Genomic DNA, 6,000 nt, shown 5'->3' with positions numbered 1-6,000 from the left:
ACCAATATCCGAAAGAACTGGCAGGAAGGGCTATGTTTAGTTTGCATTTCATAGCATATGAAGGGCTATGCTTAGTATTTTCATGGCATGAAGTAATCGTTGCAAGTAGACTGACAGTGTCTAACCTCCTTTGAGTCTGGCTACCTGACTTAGATATGTCTGGCATTGAATGTAGCAGTCACACATTGGCTACTGGTAGGTTCAGGCAGAGTTCTAGTGTTCTAGAACCTCACATGAGCCTCCCTGGAAGGGTTCCATCTGGTTGCTATGGGAGATTCTATTGGAGACAAATTTTTGTCTTTTCTTCCAGGGCAAGGAATCTGGTCTGTAGTCACTGAACCGTAGTACTGGAGGATCCTTGAGTATTACCCATTTGTTTGGGTGACCAATAGAGGTGAGATGGGCAGTTGGTGTCACATATCCACTCTTTGGGATTTTATTTCTTTGAATAGACAAAAATTCTGATAAATGAGGATAAACATGAAGGTAGCAGGCAGTCCATGTGGTTCTAAGGATTTGTGATCTCTTTGATCCAAAAATCCCTCAAGGCATTTGAGTTGTTAAACATGAGTCTTCATGGCTATCCTCTGCTCCTGGAAGTAGAGACTAAATATGGCCAGATTGAAACTTCCTTTTAAAGGCATGAACTAGAACTTGTCTGCCAGTTCTTTCCACATCCATTGCCCAGGATTTAGTCATGTGGTCACAACTAGCTGAGAAGCTAGTCACAGTCTCAGCTGGTGGAACTCTGTGGCCACCTAACTTGGAACTCGATTACCTACAGGACAAAAATGAGTATTGAATAACTAGTTCTTTACACCACCTGGGATAAGATAATCCTTCAGATTTAGTGCCAACTGCGACTACATAGGTAATTATATGCTAGCTCATCTGATCACCTTCCCTCTGCCTCACCCACTGTGGTAGATTGATGGTGTCTAACCTCTGAGACTGGCTACTTGGCTTAGATCTCAGGCTAGCTTTGAGAGTAGTGGTCACACACTGGCCACTGGCAGGTTCAGGTGGAGTTCTAGTGTTATAAGAACCTCATGTGAGGCCACCACTAAGAAGCCATGGGCCTGTGGAGCACCCATCACATTGGTGTTTGTGCACATCCTGACCTCTGAGGCTGGTGTCTTCAGTACTTCACCAGAATTGAGGTAAAGCAGCAGCATGTTGTCTAGCTGCAAGTCCTAGATAATGTATAGTAGCAAAAATCTTCATATTGTAGAGTGTATTCTTGGGCTATGGAGCTGTAAAAATAGGGGTTGGGTATGAAGCTACTTAAGCAGTCCTGATGAGGAGGCATGGAAAAGTAACCAAGGAACTTTTTCTTATTTCCTGCTCTAGGCCTTTTAGTACACTTAGAATCCTTGTGGTGGGCTCAGTCCTCGCATGTGTGATCCTTAGGCATTATTGTGTTATGTGGACATGGAGCTTGGTGTCTGATGCTTGAGTCATACTGAGTCATGTGTGGAGTTAGTGGAAACAAGATGTAGACTATAGCATAACAGCTTGATTTCTTTTCTGGTTTGCTGCTCTATGGAAAGACATTATAAAGCAGATCTGAGATGGTAGAAGGAAGTGTGGTGGGCCTGTTTCTCAGCACCTGAGTCCATTAACCTTGGTCAGTAGGTAGTTGTGCCAATTGTGGTTTCTTTGCTTTGAATAAAGGGTAACTAAGCCATGTGTGTACGGCAGGATAGGCCCTAGGAAAAGGGGTAGTTCTATTCCTTAGAGCTTTTGGCCTTTCATATTAGATTTCAAGCCTGTATGGCATTCAGTAGTATGAATACTGAAGGTTAGCCAACCACTCCTTATTGCCTGACTTCAAGGAGGCTGTCAGACTCGACACAGGTTCTGTCTAACATCAGTAAGAGGTGAGGGGGCAAGAACTAATGTGACAACCATCTGTACTGAAGGGCTTTTGGAAAGACGGCTTTGATCCGCTGGAGGCATTGCACTGTTATGATATGTAAAACATCCATGTGGCATCTGCAGGTCAGAAGCTATTTTGGGCCTAAGGTACATGCATCTTGGCAGTCAATCTTAAGATGAGGGAATGGGAACATGGAAAGAACCTGGCTCCCTGATAACATCACTGAGCTTCAGGACTCAGTAATGACTTGCCACCAGAACCGTTGTCTGTGAAAAACAACTTAATGTATTCAAGCCAAACCGGTACCCCATGTAGAAACAACTGAGTTACTTACATGAAAACCTCTGGGTAAAATACTCTTTGAAATCTTCTAACTTTACCAAAAATATTTCTGTGAATCACGTAAGGGGAAAAAGAGGAACAAGGTCAAGTTCCCTGCCTTAATGCCACAACTGCACTGTTCTGGCTAAGAAGGCTCAGATGCAAGAAATGAACAGCTCAGCATAACATGAACAAATCTTAAACTAAGGTGGACCAATATAAGTCCCTTTTGTTTTTCTTAAACTGGTCTCAACACCTGAGCCCAGCTCAGCTTAATTGAGTCCCTGTGTAACTTTTCAGGTAAATTCAGTCGATTCAGATTCCATTCCTGTTTAGTTTGGGTTCTCTAGAAAGACAAGAAATTGGGCACAAGTAACTTATTGGAGGTGATTCCTGGAAGCATGGTATTGGGAAGTGGCAGGGAAGGCAGGTAAACCATGAAAGTGTCCGTGAACCCGTCAGGCAACTGGGGTGAATTCTGAGGACCCTCTGGGACGTTCCTGAGGAACGGTCTATGTGGACTCCTGGGGTAAGCCACTCACTCCTGCCCCTCACTGGCTGAGGACTCATCAGTTCATCAGAAGATGAACTCTCAGCACTCCTGGCCGGTTTTTCCTGTAGGTAAGCATGTTCCTGTGGCAGGAGAACATTGCTACAGACAGTCTTAGAACCCACCATGTGGATGTGTCTGCAGGGGAACTCCAGGTGACCTCAGCAAAATATGCAAGAGGAGCTGAGTGAAGTCTGACTCACCTGGATCCACATGTGCCTAGATGATCTTTTAGAGCTGAGTTGGAATTGAGAGGTCTTGGGTTTGATTTCCAGATTGAGAAGCACTGGATGGCAGCTACCTGGGAAGGGATGTGGCCTTATGTGAGATACGCATCAGCTGAGCTAAGCTTGGGAGGGGCTGACAGCTAACAGACTCCTGGGGCATCCAGTAGCTGAGAACAAATCCTTCATTGCTGAAAGTGGAAACAGTGGCTGTGTTCTATCACCTATGTCAAAGAATCATAGCAATAAAAATGAACAAAATGAACGTGTAGACCTAATATAGATCAAACTGTCAGAATATTTTCTTATGGTGTAATTGAAGGAGGGGTGAACAGGGAGTATCAGAGCTGACTTCCTTCTAAATTGTTAGATACATGCTGTTACTTTTAAGTCCAGCATACCAGCCCCATCTTGAGGGTGGAGTTTCAGAACTTGTCTGGGCGGACAGCTGCAATGTTTAGAACAGAAAGCAGGATGAGAATTGTGTGGCAGCATCCACAAAGCTAGATCGGTCTCTGAGGGATGCTGCTTGGAGGCTCGGTTGCATCACCTTTGGGGCAAGAGACGGATTGGCTTAGAAAGGCTCCTTCCTGTTGCTATACTTCCCTGGCACTGTCTCCTGGCAGGGACACCGGTGTCTGATAACTGAGGAAAAGCCAAGATTGGACTATCTTAAACCTTTTTATCTAGTAGATTACAAATGATGGACTTACTGAAATTAATGAGTCTTACATGTTTATGATAGTCTGTGGTCTTATTCTTGAGGTTCAATTCAGCTGTATCTTTGGCTCATATTTTCTCGGACAATGTTTGTCTTCTAACCTAGTGTTGCTGTTGAAGCTGGTTGACTTGATCTTAACCTAAATGCTCGTTGGACTTGATTGCTTTGAAGTCCAATGTATTTACATATTAATCATGTTGAGTAGGTATATGGTATTCTTGGTGCTGATTGAACAGTTTGCTTCTGCACAAATGGTGGAGCCATGCCAGACAGCATCGATAGAAAACAAGGTGATAGGAGGTCATAACTATGGTTTTCCTTCTGGCAGGTTGAAATCCACTTCTTGCCTTTTTCAAATGTATGTCTGATATCAGGTGCCTCAGAAAAATCAACCTTAAGGAACATGAAGAAACTGTAGGCAAGAGCTGGATCTCTAGAAAACCATGTTACGTGTCAATGCTCTGTCCAAATACTTTTTGCTGTGACATTTTTTGCCCCCTTTGGGAGGGAACCAAGACTAGCTTTTGCAGGAAACAGTAATATCTTTATACAAGTTTCATACACAATGCTGATGTACCTTCAGAATAGTGATACATGAGATGAGGGAGCTCCTTTGACATAGGTTAGAGCATGTAAGGCAACATTCCCATGATGGGTGGGTGTGGGGGGACATGACTCCCTAGTGATCAGGGAGAAGCTCCCTTCCCCTGTTGCAGCTTGTCAACAGGATCTAATGGCTCAGTGGAACTCTATGCTCTGCCCGCGGATGGTGGATGGCTCTTCCCTGGAACTAGCTGGATAGGAGTATACGGGAGAAGACATAGCCAAGGCCTCTTCTGTAGCTCCCCTTGCTTCTGCCTGAGATACTGCTGCCAGTCCTTATATGTAGTCCTGTCCCATATTTTGACTATCAAGGACCCTTTAGTGTAGACATAGAACTACAGAAAATGGCGGGGGATAAAGTTAATGGTTAGTGCTTTTGTCACTTTAATAGCATGTCTCCTTGATTGTTGTTGGCCTCACTCCTATAAACTGGATATTTCTTCCAGATAAAGTGGGCTCATGGGCTAGGTCTGCTTAGATCATTTGGTGTAAAGCAGACGTATGGTGGAAACAGCTGTATCGGGCGAGTACCTAACCATGAAGGTTGAGAGGAAGTTTAAGGGCTTTGCTGGCTTTTCTAGGTCCTTGAGTCCCAGGGTTAAGGGAAAAATAAGTTCATGGATTGAGCTGGGTCCTATGAGAAATACCTACACAGGATTGGACATGGAGGAACTTACCAGACATTGGAGACGAGAAGCTGTTGGGAAGCATTCATCTCGCAAAGTAAGGGAGTAAGGCAGGTAACCAGCCTCAGATTGAAGTGAGGGGAAGTGAGCTTTGAGTAGGCCAACAAGTGAATCTTAGACTCAAAGTTGCTGAAGTTGCTAATTTACACCCCTACTAACAGTGTAACACTGTTCCTATTTCTCTATATCCTGTCCAGCATCTGTTTCTTGACTTTTTAATGATTGCTATTCTAACTGGTGTGAGATGGTGTATCACTGCGGTTTTGGTTTGCATTTCTCTAATGGCCAGTTATCTTTATGTTGGCTGCATAAATGTCTCTTGAGAAGTATCTGTTCATATTCTTGACCCACTTTTTCATGGGGTTTTCTTGTAAATTTAAGTTCCTCATAGACTCTGGATATTAGACCTTTGTCAGGTAGCTTGCATAATTTTTCCCATTCTGTAGGCTGCCTGTTCACTGTTTCTTTGGCTGTACTCTTTAGTTTGATTGGATCCCATTTGTCAATTTTGCCTTTTGTTGCCATTTCTTTTGGTGTTTTAGTCATGAAGTCTTTGCTCATGCCTATTTCCTGAATGGTACTACCTAGGTTTTCATGGTTTTGGGTTTTACATTTAAGTCTTTAATCCATCTTGAGTTAATTTTTGTATAAGGAAGGGGTCCAGTTTGTTTTCTGCATATGACTAGCCAGTTCTCCCAGCACCACTTATTAAATAGGGAATCCGTTGCCTATTACCCTCCCTTTTGCCACAAGGATAAAAACCTTTTTAGGGAATTAAAACTGCGCCAACACCTGTCCAGTGGCTGAAGCATTCAGCCACTCAGAACCCCTCGTCCCAGGTTACTTTGAGGTATGTCTCCAGGCAGGAGAAGTCCTGTCCAAGTCTTCTCCTAGATGCAAGATGGAGAGACTGTAAAGTGATCTACTCAGGACGGGGCTGTACTTTAACTATTTGCTTCCTAACATTCTTTTTTTTAAACTTTTTATTGCATTTTAGGTTTTGGGGTACATGTCCA

General features: G+C 43.6%; 1 long non-coding RNA gene across 2 annotated transcripts in view; it reads left to right on the top strand.

Annotated features, from left to right (window-relative positions):
* Nucleotides 1-282: 282 nt before the first annotated feature.
* The window catches only part of LOC144581946 (uncharacterized), a 188,407-nt gene continuing 182,689 nt past the window's right edge, over nucleotides 283-6,000 (top strand). For both annotated transcript variants that reach the window (XR_013533442.1, XR_013533443.1), the window contains exon 1: nucleotides 283-394. This is a non-coding gene — a long non-coding RNA (uncharacterized LOC144581946). The remainder of the gene's footprint in view (nucleotides 395-6,000) is intronic.

This window comes from Callithrix jacchus, chromosome 3 (genome assembly GCF_049354715.1).
Source record: "Callithrix jacchus isolate 240 chromosome 3, calJac240_pri, whole genome shotgun sequence".
Classification (NCBI taxonomy): Eukaryota; Metazoa; Chordata; class Mammalia; order Primates; family Cebidae; genus Callithrix; species Callithrix jacchus.
The sequence above is the reverse complement of the archived record's forward strand: the minus strand, read 5'-3'. Positions and strand labels throughout refer to the sequence as shown.